The following is a 19,378-nucleotide window of genomic DNA, read 5'->3' on the forward strand; positions in this document are numbered from 1 at the left end:
ACGCTCAACCGACTGAGCCACCCAGGCGCCCCAAATTTTGTTTTTTAATAAAACTATACTCTGGAAGCTGTTTATGTATATGAAATTGCAGAGCCCGGATGGCACTTTCTTGCATTCTCTGCCACCTGTAAGAATTCTGGGAGCATCCTTAGTTGCGTTCATGTCTCCTTTGCCAGCTTCTGCTTCCTGGAATGGGAGGGCTTGCCAGGGTGGAGAATGACTAAAATTTATCATGTACTTTTTATCAGTCGGGACTCATTTGACTGCAGGTAAATAACAAGTAAAAGTGAGTGTGTATTGATAGACTTAGCTGACACATTTGGGGATTAGTGACTTGAATTATGTGTTAAGTTTTATGGCTTTGCTCTTTACCATATATTGGCTTAATTCCAAGGCTCCATGGGCACAACCGGCTGCCGATAGCTTCAGTCCTTCCCTTTCAGTCCCTCCAGTTCAGAGGGGAAAAGAGTATGTCTCCCTGGTAGCTCCTGTGTAGGATTGTACTTTGGGCTATTACAGCGATCCCTGGAGGAGTCTCTACAGCTGGGGGCAGATTTATGCTACTGGGCTAGTTCCGAGCTACACATTATACTCCTCAAGCTGGTGGTGGGATCAGCTCCACCGGCAGCATTTGCTCTGGTGGTAGGAGGGAGATGGTTCTCAAAGGGGGAAATGAGACACTGTCGCCAAAGGAACAGATGCTTCGTCGTCAAACCAGCAAATGTTGATTATCACCTAATGTGTGTCTCTCACTAGGCTGGGTGCTACACACTCACCACTTCATTTCATTCTCGTAACAATCCTACCAGGCAAATAATAACTCACCAATGAAGAAACTGAGGCGCAGAGACACTAAGAAACACACAAAAGGGGGCGCCTGGGTGGCTCAGTCGGTTAAGCGTCCGACTTCGGCTCAGGTCACGATCTCGCGGTCCGTGAGTTCGAGCCCCGCGTCGGGCTCTGGGCTGATGGCTCGGAGCCTGGAGCCTGCTTCCGATTCTGTGTCTCCCTCTCTCTCTGCCCCTCCCCCGTTCATGCTTTGTCTCTCTCTGTCTCAAAAATAATAAAATAAAAAAATAAATTAATTAATTAATTAAAAAAAAAAAAAAAGAAACACACAAAAGGTCAAACAGCTAGTAAGAAAAGATCCAGGAATCAAATTCTATTCCAACCAACTTCAAGGGCCAAGTTCTGGATTTTGTTCATCTTATAAGTGACTTATCCTATGCAGTCGGACGCTCAACCGACTGAGCCACCCAGGCACCCCGAATTTTGTTTTTTAATAAAAATAAATAAATAAATAAATTTAATAATAATAAATAAATTCAATAAATAAATTTTGTTTTACTATTAAAACTGAAGATAAAAATAAGCCACCCTGTGTATTACAATGATGGCTTAATCGAGGGACTCAATGACCACCTTTCTTGGGCACATTATTTATTCATTTATTTTTATTTTATATTTGAAAGAGAGAGAGAGACAGAGTACAAGCAGGGGAGGGGCAGAGAGACGGAGACAGAATCTGAATCAGGCTCCCGGCTCTGAGATGTCAGCACAGGGCCCAATGCAGGACTTGAACTCACGAGCAGTGAGATCATGACCTGAGCCGAAGTCGGACACTTAACCTACTGAGCCACCCAGGCGCCCCAAGAATTCTCAAAAATTTTTTAAGGTTTTTGTTTTGAGAGAGAGAGAGCATGAGCGTGCGAGGGGCAGAGAGAGAAGGCGATACAGAATCCAAAGCAGGCTCCAGGCTCTGAGGTGTCAGCACAGAGCCCAAGACGGGGCTCCAACCCACAAACCACGAGATTGGGACCTGAGATGAAGTCAGATACTTAACCGACTGAGCCACCCAGGTGCTCCAAGAATTGTCAGATTTTTAAAATTACTGTTCCATTCAACACTTCTCCAAGACTGAAAGATGGGTAAGTCTCATTCAGTGGGGAAGTTCTCTTTTACACTGAGCAGGTTTGAGTTGCTCAGTGGACCTCTCTCCTTTCCGGTGCTGGGCGATCTCTGTTTCCTTTCCTGGAAGTGACCTAAAAAAGCTGGGGCTCTAAGGCGCAAGGTGAGCTCTGGGAAAACCAGAGCGCCACAACTCGCCTCACTCCCGGGGAATCACGCCTTCCTGACATCTCTGGTCTCTAAATGTTTCTCCTTTTTTACTGCATGTTTTCGAGAAGCGGTTTCCTTTTGTTTGATACTCAACATTTTTAAGTACGTGAACCTGGAAGGTTTTCTTGGGACGATAGTCCACAGTGTGGCCTGAAAAAAAGTTTTGGAGGAAATGTTTAGAAATTTTTAAACAAGCATACTCCTTAAAAAAAGTTGAGTGCTGTATGATTTTTCCAGAATTACTTAAGATAAGTTACCCGCATGAGATATCATCTCACACTTGAGAGAACAGCTAATATGAACAACTCGGGAAGCCACAGATACTTGGGATGTGGAGGAAGGGGACCCCTCTTACACCGTTGGTGGGAATACAAACTGGTGCAGCTGCTCTGGAGAATAGTAAGGTGGTTCCTCAGAAAGTTAAAAATAGAACTACCCTAAAACCCAGCAATTACGCTACTAGGTATTTATGGAAAGGATACAAAAATACTGATTCGAAAGGGCACATACACCCTGATGTTTATAGCAACGCTATCAGCAATAGCCAAATTATGGAAAGAGCCCAAATGTCTATCGACTGATGAATGCATAAAGAAGACAGACAGGCACACACACACACACACTCTGGAATATTACTCATCCAGCAAAAAGAACAAAATATTGTCATCTGCAACAACGTGGATGGAACTAAATGGAATAAGTCAGTCAGAGAAACACAAATAACATATGATTTCACTCTCATGCAGAATTGAAGAAATAAAACAGATGAATATAGGGAAAAGAAAAAAAAGGGAGAGGGAAGCAAACCACAAAAGAGACTTTTAACTCCAGAAAACTGATGGAGGGTTGCTGGAGGGGAGGTAGGTGGGGATGGGCTAAACGGGTGATGGGCATTAAGGAGGGCACTTTTTGCGATGAACACTGGGTGTTATACGTGAGTGATAAATCCCTAAATTCTACTCCCGAAACCAATATCACACTATATGTTAACTAACTAAAATTTAAATAAAAACTTGAAACATTAAAAAAAAAAGTTGCCAGGATGATGCATCTCCCCAAATGTTTTAGTCTGTGTTTCCTCGGTGGAGAAAAGGGGATGATTCTCTTAGAAAACCTCATAGAACCATCAAAACCAAGAAATTAACGATGATACCCTAATCCCCAGACTCTGCTCAATTTTTTTCCATTTGTCCTGATAATGTCCTTCCTGGTAAAAGGATCCACTTCAGGGTCATTTGCTTTTTATGCTCTTTTATTAAATCTGGAACAGTTCCTCTTTCTCGCCTTGACAACTTGGATGATTAAAGGCTCGTTATTTTGCAAATTTCTCCTCAGTTTGGGTTTGTCCGACGATTATGCATCCTTGGCAGGAATATCCTAGAAGCAGGGCCGTGTTATTATTATTGCATTTTTCCAGATGACGTACAATTTTAGCGTCTCAGTACTGATGATGTTCATTTTTGTTCACTTGACGAGACTGTGTCTTCCAGGCCACTCCACTGTGAAGTACCTCTTTTTTTGTTTTATAATTAATAAGTATTTTGCGGGAATTTTAAAACTATGTAAATTTCCCATTGCCCATCAAAATTTCAATGTATTCATTTGGTAACGTCTGTTCACATACATGCATTGCGTAGCAGACTATTACTGTCATTATCTGAGGTGACAGTCACGCTCAATAGGATGCTCAGATTGTCCCCTATTTGGCTCCCGGGTCAGCTGAGTGTAGTGGGCTAAGAAATATATGCATGCATGAAACACACACATCTATTTATTTATTTATTTTTTAATTTTTTTTTTTAACGTTTATTCATTTTTTTGGGACAGAGAGAGACAGAGCATGAACGGGGGAGGGGCAGAGAGAGAGGGAGACACAGACTCCGAAACAGGCTCCAGGCTCTGAGCCATCAGCCCAGAGCCCGACGCGGGGCTCGAACTCACGGACCGCGAGATCGTGACCTGGCTGAAGTCGGACGCTTAACCGACTGCGCCACCCAGGCGCCCCCACACACATCTATTTAAACCTACACTTATTCTGCTTACCCATGCTGACAACCTCAGATATTTATTTATTTTTAGGAAAATGCAAGCAGGGAAGGGGCAGAGAAAGGGGGACAGAGGATCCGAAGCGGGCTCTGTGCTGACAGCGGCGAGCCTGACATGGGGCTCGAACTCACGAACTGTGAGATGGTGACCTGAGCTAAAGTTGGATGCGCAACCGACTAAGCCACCCAGGCGCGCCTCTAGTGAGAACTTCACTTCACACACATAACTCCAATTCCAATCCAACCACCACAGCATTCTTCAGAGTTTTGTCCCTTTCTACTTTGTCATTCTCCCCCTCTTTCTGAAATGGGGGTGTCTGGTCTCAGATTTCCTTAATAGATTTATTTAAACGACACCCCTTTGTGTAACTTATTTCCAACCTCTACTCCCATGTGGATACCCTCCTCGCACCGGCACCGTGCCAGGCTGCCATCCCCCACCCCACGTAGACTCCCTCCTCCCCTGACCCAGCCCTGGCACTCCTTGTCAGGCAGCCCCTTATAAATGCCCTCCTCACACCCTCCTCCTGCCGCCTGGACACCCGCCTCACCCACCTCGCGCTTCCGCACCCTGCACCAAGCCACCCATGGTGAGGATGCTTGCCTTCTCCTGCTTGGGAGCTGTCACTCCACTCTGGGTCACCGTGACCAGCACCTGTGCACCCAAGCATGATGTCTATCTTTCCCTGATAGCTTTAAGCTGAATTATTCAGGAAGAAACGGGGAAGGAAAGGGGGCACCAGGGATTTTCAACGTGCACCCTTAATGTGTGTAAAGTTAGCCCAAGTTCCTACCTTCACCCTAATCAATTCAAGGACTTTAGAGAGTTGCCCTCTTGTCACCTCTATGCCTCCCACCCCTCCATCCTCCATGTTGTTATTGCCATGGCTTTTTTGCCTCCTTTTTGGTGTCTCCAAAATTCATAGCTGTCCTAATTATGACTTTGTAGAGCCAACGCTTATTTATATCAATCAATACTTTCCTTCACTTATTTGTCCCCCATTGTTTCTGATATCCCACTCTCTCTACCCGGATCCAGTCCTCTCTTTTGCTCTGCTCTGTCCCTCACGGTCTGTCCTTCAGTGACTCTAACACATTGTGTCAACAGTGGTCTGCAAGACGCGAGCTTTTTCAGTCTCTGTCATATGTCATTTTTTTTACCCTCACTCGATGATGACAGTTTAATTGCATAGAGTGGTGTAGGACAACCAGCTGTCCCAGCTTGCTCTAGCCTGGGGGACTCCCACCACAGGGGGCTTTTAGCACTAAAACCTGGACAGTCCTGGACAAACTGGGATGGTTGCTTCTCTACTTCCATATTTTATTATTTTCCCATGCCAGTATTAAAAATATTATTCTGATGGGGCGCCTGGGTGGCTCAGTCGGTTGAGCGTCCGACTTCGGCTCGGGTCATGATCTCGCTGTCCGTGAGTTCGAGCCCCACGTTGGGCTCTGTGCTGACAGCTCGGAGCCTGGAGCCTGCCTCAGATTCTGTGTCTCCCTCTTACTTCTCTCTGGCTTCTATGATTTTTCTCATTCCCTTGATATTCTATCAGAGTATTTGTTTCTTACTCATCTTGTCCAGGATCATTAAATATGAATGTATCTTATTATAAAATATGAATCTTAGTATCCTTCATCAATTCTAAAACGTATTCAGCCATTATCTCTTCAAACATTTCATCTCTATTTCTTCTATTCTTTTGGAAACCCTGCTAGGTATATCCTGTATCTTCTCATTATATCCCATGTGCTTCTTAACCATTCTTTCAGACATTTCCATCTCTGCATTTTCAGTGTTGCATCTGGATAATTTCTCCAGCTCTGCCTTCCAGGTAAGTAGTCACCACTCCAGCAGTATTTAAATCAGGTGTTTTATCCATTCGCTGAGTTTATCTTCCTTGGATAGAATTTCATTTTCGGGAGTTCTGTTCGGTTCCTTTTCAAACATTGTTCTTATTTTTTCAGTGTAATGCGATTTCTTTAAATAGTTTTTAAAGTCTCTTTAATCCTGGGGTGCCCGGCTCAGTCGGTTAAACATCCAACGTTTGATTTGGGTTCAGGTCCTGATATCACAGGTTGTGGGTTCAAGCCCCAAGTCTAGTGCTGCACTGACAGAGTGCAGAGCCTGCTTGGGATTCTCTCTCTCTCCGTCTCTCTCTGCCCCTCCCCTGCTGGCACATGCTCATGTGTGCTTGCTCTCTCTCTCTCTCAAAATAAATACGTTTTTTAAAAAACATTACAAAAATCTCTTTAATCCTTACAAATACTTACTGTATATTCTCATTTACATTATTTCATGGAGTTCAGGGACTCTGCCTTCTCTGTATATGTGTTTGCCTTCTCCCTCTGTTGACTATTTTCTCTCATAATTTATGACTTTGAACGTGAGATAAAAGGGTGCTTTGGTCTTTCACTGAGAAACATGTGGGCCTGTTTATGGAGGTGTATTTTCAAAGTTGTTTTGCCTTTTCTGCTTCCAGTTGCCATGGGGGCTATCAATACACAGTGATGAACTTTATTTTTTTCAATTTAGGGATTTGGGGAATACCTACATCATTTTAAGGAATCCAAACTTGTGAGATACAAGCCCGAGTCAGAGGTTCTTCTGAGGAGAATTTGTTTCTTCTTTTAATCTAGAGCTCAAGTCAAGATAATTTCCTCTTCATCTCCCTACGATGGCGGACTGTTTCCCACCATTGGAGGATAGTTCTTTGGGGGCTTTTGCTTTATTCAAGGGTCTCATTGACAACACATCACTCAGGCTTAAGGTCACCAAGACAGAAATTCTCACCCCAATCTACACCCGTGTCAAGGATACATCAGTGTTCCTAACATTCTGATTTTAGTTCTTTCTTCATTTCTGGTACCTCATATTTCTTCCTTGTGACTGGAACTTTGTATTAGGGTGATTTCATCTAGTATTTCTGCATATCTGTAGTGGGAGGTTTAGACATCCGCCTTGGTCCACCTCTCGCCAAGGGTGTAATTTCTCACTGTAGCGGGCACCTCTTATGCACCACTTAACATCGTCTCAACTGCACCTACCTCTTCTGGTCTCTGCAGTATTTACAAGCTCCGCATGGATTCTGACCAACTTCGTCACACACGACTTGGCAGATTTTCTAACATTCCTCCCATTTTCCTCAACAAGGAAAAGAGATCAGGCAGTGGCTCTCCAATAATGACAATAGCATTAATAACAATCTCTAGAGGTTTTTTTGTACATTTCCACGTTCTTTCGCATGCACATCTTATTCAGCGTCCCTCACAACACGGGCTCTGTTCTCTGGCTCTTGACGATGCCCTCCAGCCCACATCGGAGCTCGCGACACCAACGGTCGTTCACGCGTCCTTTGCACACAGCCTGATACCACCCCACTTTCCTGTTGGGACGCTTGGCTTTCTCATCGCTTCCAGTGTTAGTTTGTACCCCAGATTCTAACCTGACTTTCTTCTAAGTTATTATACTATACTCCCTTCCACCTGCAGATCTTGCAAAGAAAGGTGTTTCCTATCTTTCAAGAAAACCGGGCAAAAGCCAGGGCCATTTGCACTAGTTGCAGAATCAATGGGAATTTTTTAGAAATGTATTCTTGATCAAAGCAAATTTAGCATTTTTTTAAGGTTTGTTTATTTCTGAAGGAGGTAGAGACAGAGTGTGAGCAGGGGCGGGGCAGAGAGAGAGGGAGACACAGAATCCGAAGCAGACTCCAGGCTCTGAGCTGTCGGCACGGAGCCCGACGCGGGACTCAGACGCATGAGCTATGAGATCGCGACCTGAGCCGAAGTCAGACGCTTAACCAAATGAGCCACCCAGGCTCCCCAAAACAAATTTAGAATTTTAAATCGGAACCCCCAAAACAACATCAAATAAAGGAGGGGGAAATTTTATTCGACCTTACAGTGTGTCCCAATGTCAGCATGCCGCAGCTACAGTGACCAGAAACTCTAGCAGTAGCTGACTACTCATACATGTGCACTCCCCCCCACCCCCCGCCCCGCACACACACACACACAAGGTCCAAGAACTATTATCTGAACAGGTCCCATGACCTCCATGCTTCCTCCACCTCTAGTCACCTCCACCATCCACCTTTCTTTCACTTGTATTGAGAGACCGCAAATCATGGTTCCCAGCACAGCAGCAGGGAGAGGGTCTGGCTGTAGCATATTTTGTCCTGGATATGCAGACATCTTCAGAAATGCTCCGTAGAAGAAAGCAGAGTTAGGATTTCCGGGAGCAGTGCATACAAAGGGTATAAGCTCTCATGTATAAACAGTTGCATGCATGCAAAAGAATTAAATACTGTCTCTTATGTAAAAAAAAAAAAAAAAAAAAAAGCTGGAAGAATGGGAAGATTCCAGTCAATTCCTACCAGACAATTAGAATTGGCACTGTAGATTCTGACCATGCAAACCACTCCAGGTCTAAATCAGAGAGAAAGAGTCATTTTTATTCAAAAAGATGCTGGGAACACTGCATGGAAATATTATTTAAAATTTCCTGAAATCAGAATGCCCAAAATGAACATTATAAAACTAAGAGTATTTCTAAGGAGATTAATTTTTTAAAAAAATTTTAATGTTTGTTTATTTTAGAGAGAGAGAGACAGAGTACAGAGTATGAGAGAGGGAGGGGCAGAGAGAGGGAATCCAAAGCAGGCTCCAGGCTCTGAGCTGTCAGCACAGAGCCTGATGCGGGGCTCAAATTCATGAACTGCAAGATCGTGGCCTGAGCCAAAGTCAGACGTTCAACCCACCAAGCCAACCAGGCGCCCCTTAAGAAGATTAATTTCAAAAGACTTACACTTAGGCCTAACCTAGTGAAAGTTTTAAGTGTCAACGGAACAAAAAAATACTAGAAGCTTTTAGACAGAAAGATACAATTAAATACCAAGCTGACCTTAGACTACTTGGGAAAAACTAAATACTAGTAAATAGTTAAATAATCCTTAATAGAATTCTGAGGGAATTCTTGTTTCGACTCAAGAATACAAAATATATAGGGGCGCCTGGATGGCTGAGTCGGTTAAGCGTCCAACTTCGGCTCAGGTCATGATCTCGCGGTTCGTGAGTTCAAGGCCCGCGTCAGGCTCTGTGCTGATGGCTCAGAGCCTGGAGCCTGTTTCAGATTCTGTGTCTCTCTCTCTCTCTCTCTGACCCTCCCCCGTTCATGCTCTCTCTCTGTCTCAAAAATAAATAAACGTTAAAAAAAAAAAACTTAAAAAAAAAAAGAATGCAAAATATATAAAAACCTAACTGAGGTGTGAAAACAACAAAAAGACCTCCTTAGCTATACAAAGATTGTGGAAATAGAAGTAGCCTTCCAAAAAATTCACATACGTGAACAAGTGATCAAAACATGAATGCAAGAAAGCTATAACATAAATATACTAGTATAAGCACAAGCATTGATAAGCTGTACTTAAAACGTTGAAAACTTCAATTCAAAGTCCAAGATGCCCATAAGTTTTAAAAGATAATTTCCACGATTAAAACAATAACTGAGTAAGTAAAACTGAGTAAGTAAAAATATGGCTCCTTTATATCAATTGAAATTAACAAACCTTCGAAGTGGAGAAAGGAAAAGGGTGGGGACTTAAAGGTATAGTCATCCTGGTTCGACTGGTATTCCTTAGGAATTCCATAGAAAGGAGTCCAAAGTTCTCACTGTGTTCTTGATTTCAGTGAAGGGAAAAATATGAATTAATTAGGTATTCGGTCATCTGAAAGGCAATCACTAGTATGAATAAAGGCAAAATATTTACTTTCAAAAGCACTGCGGAAGACAAAACAAAGACTCAGCATGTGTAGTCAAAGACAAAAGACAATGGAAAGCACGAAGTAAGAAAGACAGGAAAGTAGAAAGCGTAAGAGACGCAGCAAGGAAACCAAATGCAGGCGGATGCTGAAAGTGTGAGAAGTATCTGCTCTTTTAGTAAAAGGGATTATTTTTTCAAGTTAGAATTTTTTTAATGTTTATTTATTTTTGAGAGAGAGAGAGAGAGCGCAAGCAGGGGAGGGGCGGAGAGAGAGGGAGACACAGAATCCGAAGCGGGCTCCAGGCTCTGAGCTGTCACCACAGAGCCCGATGCGGGGCTCGAACTCACAAGCCGTGAGATCATGACCTGAGCCGAAGTCAGACACTTAACCCACTGAGCCACCCACGCACCCCTCAAGTGAGAATTTGTTGACAGAGAAAGAGACAGAGAGTGCGCCTGCGTGCACGTGAGCAAGGGAGGGGCAGAAGGAGAGGGAGAGAGCATCTCAACCAGGCTCCATGTTCAATGCACAGCCCCACATGGGAACTGATCCCCCTACCTGAAGATCATAACCTAAGCCAGAATCAAGAGTGGGAGGCTCAACTGACTGAGCCATCCAGGCACCCCCAAATTAGAATATTTTAAAATACAAATCTATGTTTACAAGCTAGAGTAAGCCACACACAACAAAGAAAAATTAAAAATGAAAGAAGCAACAGTGATAAATGCTTGATGTTGAATCAGACTTTTCCTATCATCTCAGAATTTTTAGAGCCCCTGAGCTGAGTATGTTGGAGGCCACGTATTGCCAAATTCTAAAGAGAGAACTAGGTAGTTCTCGTGCACCCTCCAGGGCTTCTAAGAGGCCCCCAACACCACGCTTACATGAAGGAAAATGGACAATTGAAAGGAAGTTTGATTGAATTGGGAGGGATGTTAGAATAGGTCTCACTAAGCAAGTGTGCTGAGATAGTCTCTCCTCTTGCACAGGAGGGGACAGAGCATGACCCCCCCCCCAACTCCATGAAAGCAATTTAGAGAGCTCAGGGTGCCTTTAAGGAAAGGACGTCTGCATCCCAGGCTCCTGCACTGACCTCCAGAAACTGGCAAACTAATCCTGGTGTTGCCCTCAGAGCAGAGGGGCATGTGCTAGGAAAGCTCGTTGAAGCTTACTATGTATCCCTGGGAGTTTGGGGTCTTCTATGAACACAGACCCAAGTGTCCAGGGCTCCCCTGGAGAAGTCTGGAAGCTGGAGTCTGGCCAGAATAGCATGGGATATGAAAGAGAAAGTGAGGCAACAGTGTGGTGGGATGCGGTGGAAGAGTTTCGTGTGGCTGAACAGGGTGCAGGGAAGGCGGGCAGGCTTGAGCATTCTTGAAGATGCCCCTCCACATCTTCAGGCTTGTTGGGGTGAGGAAACTCAGCAGAGAGAAGTGTACTCCTGGGGTAAGAGTTGGGGGCAGGGGTCACAAGATGACAGTAGAACTGTGCAGAAGGTCCGTGATGGTTAATCTTACGTGTCAGGTTGGATACCCGGATGGGGCATGGTACCCAGATACTCGGTCAGACACGATTCTACATGTTTCTGTAAAGATATTTTTAGACGTGATTAACATTTACATCAGCAGACTTTAGTAAAGCAGATCATCTTCCAGAATGTGGGTGACCTTGTCCGATCAGTTGAAGGCCTTAAGAGGAAAAAGGAAGAAGGAATTCTGCCAGCAGACTGTCCGGGGACTCAAGCTGGGACATCAGCTCTTTCCTGGGTCTCCAGCCCGTTGGTCCACCCTGCAGACTTTGGGCTGCCAGCCTGCACAAATCATGCGAGCCGATTCTTTAAAATCAATCTCTCGTTCGCTCTCCATATATACATACACACACAGAAACATCCTATCGGCTCTGTTTCTGGAAAATCCTGACCGACACAGTGTCCTACCACACAGAAAGTATCTAAGGCCAGATGGTATTCACCAAGAGATGAGTACAACACAAGGTAAGTTATATTTAAAACAATAAAAAATGAAGATTTTTTTTCATGTTCTCTTATTCCTTCTCCTCTATGTATCTCTGATACGCTCCAGAAAAGCCACTAAAGGAAGAGGGAAGAGGGAGGAACAGTAGGGGGAAAAATTAGTCCCTGCCTATCCATCTGTCCCGAGCCTCAGGGAGTGAGGGCCCGGGGAAGCTGCAAACGGATGAGAAATTAGAGTTTTGCCTTAGACTGGAACAGACATTGTGGTCCAAGATTCCGAGGAGTGAGGAGGAGAAAGAAGAAGGGCACATTTGAAGACAGAAACCTAGGAGAACTACAGCTGTTCTTAACCGTGTCCCAAGCATTTCACCAATTTAAATAAGCCAGTTACTGCTATATCAGAAAAATCCCAAAAGGTGAGAGACAGAATAAGGAAGAAAACAAAGAAAAAAGGGAGAGAGAGAGAGGGAAGGAGAAAAGACACAAGCAAGCAGGGGAAGTGATGCAATCACCAAACTAGAAAGAAATCAAGGCGAAAGGTCATTAAATTGGACTAGGAATCATTTTACATCAATGAGACTGTAACTCACACTAACCCTTAACAGACATGAACCTAATCGATTAAAGAGAGTATCACAGATATGAGGAAAAAATGGAGGTGGAGGAAATATAATCTTCCAAAACTGATTCTAAAAATATTAGCCTGAAGAGGTCACTAACCACAGGAAAAAAAAAAAAAAAAGTGGAAAAAGTGATCAAATAATCGTTTTCCATAACAGATCTAAGTTAAAATATTTTATGGCTACATATCCACATCCTTGAAGGAACAGATAACTCCCAAGCTACATTCTTTTCCGGGCATAGAAAAAGATTAAAAGTGACCCAATTCATTTTGTGAATCTAGCATAACCAGCTCTCACCTCACAACTGACAAAAATAATTTTAAACAAGAAGATTACATACGAGTCTCATTTTTAGGATACTTACTCTAAATAAACGCTAGCCAATTTAATTCAATCAAACTTTAAAAGAATAATCTGTCATGATCAAATAATGCAAATGCAAACATAGTTCAATATTAGAACAATAGAAAGTATCAAACCAATAAGCCAGTAGGAAATAAAACATGAGATCATGATAATATATGCAGAATAGGCATTTAATAAAATTCCAAGTTCGTCCCCAATGATCTACCCTTGGCCTGGAGCTAGTACACTTAACAATGAAATATCAGAACTATCCCCATTAAAATAAGAAGCAAAGTACATCATATTCAATATCATCACTATTAGTTGACATTCTGGAGGCTTTAACCAGTGTAACCCATAGAACAGAATAGGAGGCATAAATCTTAGAAAAGAGGAGCCTCTCTCTGTAAACAGGAAATGGTAATATGCCTAAAAATTCCAAGAGGAACGTAAACACATAAAAATCTATCACCTTTATGTACGGCAGTAACAACCAGTGAGAAATACAGTAATAGAACAGTTCCCTTTGCGTTGCAGCAACAAAAACAAAAACAAAGTAATACCAGGATAAACTTTAGAAATGTGGGCTTCCGTGAAAAGACTTGGTTGTATCCAAAGCACGTAAAAAATCAGAACTAAAGAGGCCCCCCGCGACATATTAGCGAACCAAACACATGATCACTCCTTAAAGAAAGGAGGCAAACTCCTAAAACCGAATTTTTTAAAGTAAACTTTATTAGCAATGAAATGCAGATTAGAGTAAAAGTGTTACCACTTTTCCCTTAGGTAATTAAAGGAGATTTTCTGTTTGATTAATTTTCTGTTTTAAATGGCACGGCTACTTGGTACTCGCAAAAGCGAGATAATAATAGATACTTTGTTCAAACAGCATTTATACCCTGCTGGGACTGGGGTAACCAAAACCCTCTTTCTGAAAAACCATGTGGATGAGTATAACATTAGTTTTAGTTATGATACTCATTTGCACCTGGTAATCCTTTTTTTAATTTTTTTAATTTTTTTTAATGTTTATTTATTTTTGAGACAGAGAGAGACAGAGCATGAATGGGGGAGGGACAGAGAGAGAGGGAGACAGAATCTGAAACAGGCTCCAGGCTCTGAGCCATCAGCCCAGAGCCCAACGCGGGGCTCGAACCCATGGACCGCGAGATCGTGACCTGAGCTGAAGTCGGACGCCTAACCGACTGAGCCACCCAGGCACCCCGGTAATCCTTTTTTTTAAAGTGGGTTTCATGCCCAGCATGGAGCCCCAAAGCAGGGCTCAAACTCACGACCCTGAGATCAAGACCTGAGCGAACATCAAGAGTCAGGAGTTTAGGCTGCTTAACCGACTGAGCCACCCAGATGCCCCTGCCTCTAGTAATTTCTCTCTTAGAATGCCCTCATAAATTTTTGCATCTATCAACGAAGGTTTTGTTCCAAGAGGTTCATAGCAACTTTATACCAAATAAAAGGGGAGAGGGAGAGTAGCTAAGTCCCCAACATTAGAAAAATGCTTAAGTACATTGTATTTGGGGACCTCATTCTTAGTGGTTGTGTAATATTATTTCAGTGCATATATTTTTACACATGTATGTACTTATTTACCATTAAAAATGATGTATATGGAGGTGCCTGGGTGGCTCAGTCGGTTAAGCGTCTGATTCTTGATCTTGGCTCAGGTCATGATCTCACAGTTCGGTGAGGTCAAGCCCTGCATTGGGTTCTATGTTGATGGTGCAGAGCTTGCTTGGGATTCTCTCTCTCCTCTCTGCCCTTCACCTGCTTGTGCCCTCTCTCTCTCTCAAAATAAATAAACTTAAGAAAAACGATGTGTATAAAGAGTTTTAAATTTCATTTGCAACTACTTACTATATACTGTTGAGCAAAAAAAAAAATCATGATATAAAATCATATCGATAATGTAAACTCAACACATTTTTTAAAATGAAAATATAAAAATCAAAAATAAATATGTCCAAATGTTATGAAAATAGCTGTCCCTTGGTGCTGGAGTTGAAGGTAATTTTTCTGCTTCTTTCTACTTTTGTCAATTAAAAATTTAAGAACCTGTAGTATTACTTAAAAAGAAAAAATACTCAACAAGCATTCATAATCTGGGGTTGGTTGATGGATGGGCTTCAGCTTGCCCATGACTCCTCTAAGGTTACACATTATTTTTTGTGTCACTGAGTTTGTCTGCAGAGAGAATAAGTTTTCAAAGGGTTTCATCATCCCAGAATTACTAAAACCCGTGGATTAAAAATTTTTAGAAAGTGGCTTAAAAGAGTCATAACAACATATCAATCACATCCCAGATCTGCCCCCCTCCACGTTTGTATTTAAAACTTTGAGAGTTTTCATATCATTATTTTAAAAACTAGCCAGCAAAATTTTCCTTGTTTGGCGTTCACATGGAGAAACTCCTAAGATACTCATGAATATCTTTCTCATTTAAATTATAACCGCCACTAAAATTGTTATTGTATAAATATTTATAGAGCAACTGTAGAAACAAGGTGCCAGGAAGCATGAAAACATTTTCAGATAAGAACTCCAGGTCCAAGGTACAGAGAAATGAGCAAGAGGTACTACATTTTCCCAGGATGATGTGTTTATTTATGTAGGTATACAAGTATGCGTGTGCACATCAAAGCGTTTTGAGTATCTTTATTAGTGCTTTCCCTTGCTCAAAAAAAAAAAAAAAAAAAAAAAAAGAAATTGAGGAAGCTTAGCAAAATAAATATAACAACATAAAATAAAATTTAAAATAAGTAAGTGAGTCCATCGGAGCAAAGGCTAAAATGAGGTAGAAAAGGTAAGGCAAAGCCAAGAGCAAGGTCAGTACTCTTGGCTCACGCCGAAGTTTTGAGTTTCCTGATAGCCTAAATAAAGACGTAAACATGATCTGTTACATGAGTCTTACTGCCTAGAAGATAAAAAGGAACTGGTTACTCAGGAGAAGCCCAACTATTGCTAGTTCTACCACCAAAGACAAAGTCCCCCCGTGGGCCCTCGCAAAGAAGACGCCGTGTAATATAAGGAACGTCATCTTCACGGGTGGCTGGGTAGGTTAAGCCTACAACTCTTGACCTCAGCTCAGGTCTTGATGTCAGGGCTGTGAGTTTGAGCCCTGCTTTGGGCTCCACACTGGGCATGCAGCCTACTTTAAAAAAATTTTAAAGTTAGTCATCATCATCATAACAATAAACAACATCCTGATATAAAATATCCGGCAGAATACGTGGGTCATCTTAGGCATCACTGGAGACAGAAGTCCTCAAAGGCCACATACTTAAAGTCATCACTCCCAACCCCCTTGCCAAGCTCTGTTTGTTCCCAGAGCACCTGCCCACAACTTATATTCTGTTTTTTTATTTTTTTATTTTTTTAACATGTATTTATTTTTGAGAGACAGAGAGAGAGCACAAGTGGGACATGGGCAGAGAGAGAGGGAGACACAGAATCCAAAGCTGGCTCCAGGCTCTGGGCTGTCAGCAACAGAGCCTGACACGGGGCTGGAACTCGCGGGACCACGAGATCATGACCTGAGCCGAAGTCAGACGTTTAACCAACTGAGCCACCCAGGTGGCCCTCTAACTTTTTTTTTTATATTATTTATTTATTTTGAGAGAGAGAGAGTATGTACATGAGTGGGGGAGGGGGCAGAGAGCGAATCCCAAGCAGGCCCCATGCCATCAGCACAGAGCCCCATGCAGGGCTCCATCCCATGAAACGTAAGATCATGACCTAAGTCGAAATCAAGAGTCAGACACTCAACCAACTGAGTCACCCAGTCGCCCCTGTTTTATCTGTCTTCCCCTCCCCCACTAAAGTAAAAATTCAATGAAGGCAGAGATTTTATCTATCTCATTCATCTGCATCCCCAGAATTTAAAAGAATATAGGGGCGCCTTGGTGGCTCAGTCGGTTGGGCGTCTGACTTCAGCTCAGGTCATGATCTCACGGTCTGTGAGTTCGAGCCCCGCAACGGGCTCTGTGCTGTCTGTCTCAAAAATAAATAAACATTAAAAAAAAAACATTTAAAAGAATATCAAGCATGTAAAAGTTGCTCAATGTCTATTTATTGAAAGAATGAATGGATTTCAGGAATTACCATCATGTAATAAATAATTATCATTATTATTGTTGTCAACATAGGATTAGCAGGACTCACAGAACTCTTTTACATAATGTTCTTCACGATAAAGGTAAAATCAAAAGAAGTTAAATTTTAAAAAGGCAATTCTGTGAAAGTCACAACGATGTGGTATAAGAATGTAGCTCTCAGTAGTCAAGATAGGGATATTATGATCTCTAAAGGAATCAACTGTCGTTTTGGATAATCCTTTATAAATACAGATTTGATCATTACAATGAAGCTGCAAATTGGGGTTGTATTTCCTGAAAGAACTTAGACGAGAGGTATTCCATGCCAGCTGGGAAGCACACAGCTATTGGCTTGGTTCAGCTAAGCTGGGTTAGAAATCAGAACACGGAATTTGAAACGTGACATATGTCTGAACTGAAAATAAGTTTGGTACCCACAGAGACAGGCCCATGGATAACCCCCCGCCAGAGCCAAGATTTTTCTCAGAAAAAAGATTAGGTGTCCGTGCGAACATAAAGACAATTCGATGATGATGGTCTCAAATGCTTATGCTCTAGTTTAAAAGCTGTTGAGTTTTCAGCCTAGGAAAAATCTTAAACAGGATGCCCAATTGTTCATCTGAACCACACATCATCTTAGTAAGTTTCCCATAAAGGAACATGCACTTTTAGTATCTTGTAATTGTGGGATATACACTTAAGCAAATAAGTGTATTCCCTGGATGGAGATATTTTCCGTAAGGGACTTAAATATCCAGAGACATTTACCAATATGAGAACCTTAGTTTGATTACAATTGCTCTGTAGCTACTCTTTCCAACACTATTATCTAACAGAATCAGCTGTCAATTCAAATCAGTCCCAGTTGCTGACAATTAAACCATGTATTTGGCATCCAGGATGTTTTTTTCTTTCCCTTGGAGTATTGGGGAAGGGGAGGTCATTCACCCAGGTTATCTTGAAGTGGTATCATTTTTCTTTTTTTAAGTAAGAGAGCGGAACCACAAAACCTCCCTGTTTTATTCCCACCAACTACTATTATTTGATTCACAAAAGCCCGGGCACACCTACCTGACTCTCACCTTGACAGCTCATGGGGACGCAAAATGGGAAGTGGTGTGTGCCTAGAACTGATGCTCGGCACAGCTCCCCCAGGAGAATTAGAAGACTCCTGTCCCCAACTGCTGGGCAGCTGCCCACATTCAGTCTTCACCTGTCAGCCACTTTGGGAATGGCTTCTGCTGAGAAAACTCGTACCTGGCCCGAATGCACAAAGACCCTCGTGCATGCATCCTCGAAGAACTCTCCAGAGCCGTCCACCTGTGCAAATCTAAATCTAGCCTGCCCATCAAGGACTCTGCTCAAATACCATCTTCTTCCAGAGGTCTTTCCAGATTCTGCAGCAACTGTTCCTTCTCGGACAGGACTGGTAGATATAATACAGGATATCCAGTCAAATTTGCATTTCAGATTAACAACAAATATTTTTAGTATAGGTATGTCCCAAATGTTGCATGAGACACACGTGTACTAAAAAAAAAAAAAAAAACTATTCATTGTCAATCTGAAATTCAAATTTGACTGGGCATGTTGTCGGTTTTGTTTTTTGTGTTTTTTTGTTGTTGTTCTAGAGAGAAACAGATAGTGAGCAGGGGGGAGGGACAGAGGGAGGGAGAGAGAAACTTAAGTAGGCTCCACATTCAGCATGGAGTTGGACATGGGGCTCGATCCCACGACCCTGGGATCATGACCTGAGCCGAAATCCAGAGTCACACACTCCACCAACGGTGCTACCCAGGCTCCCATGGGCATGTTGTATTTTTATTTGCTAATCTAACAACCATATTTCCAGGCAGCCAGAACCCAGTCATTGCTCTACACAGAGAGAAAAAGACCCAGCTTCCTCACCCCAACACGGGACCACTCTGAAGCGCTATCCTAGTTTCAGAGCTGGGTTTGCCACTGAGAATGCATCCCAGCCCAGCTTTACTCTCTGCCCAATCCTGCTCCCTTCCCTGTATTGGTCATTAATCCCAGAGAACACTCCTGAATTAACCTCCTGCGCGCCAATCTCCCATCTCAAGTCTGCTTTCCTGGAAACCCAGCAGGGGACAGTGCCCTGAGAATGGATAAAGAATGGTTTGCTAGAACACGAGGGGAACAATAAAGGGGGGGGGGGGGCGGGGAAGTCTGGAGAGAAAGATTCAGGCAAGCCTGAAAAGAGTGTTTATTACACACACACTGTAGTTAAACATGCAAGATGGACTGGTTCATAAAATATACTTCGGGTTATAATTTGGAAGTAAATATCCAGAAAATCCCAGTCATTTGTCACTCCCCGTGGAGAGATGTCAAAGAGGAGGTATAATGGCCAGGGGTTTTTATCGCCTTACACCAGTC

Source organism: Puma concolor, chromosome A2, assembly GCF_028749965.1.
Source record: "Puma concolor isolate L17-30 chromosome A2, mPumCon1.1.hap2, whole genome shotgun sequence".
Lineage (NCBI taxonomy): Eukaryota > Metazoa > Chordata > Mammalia > Carnivora > Felidae > Puma > Puma concolor.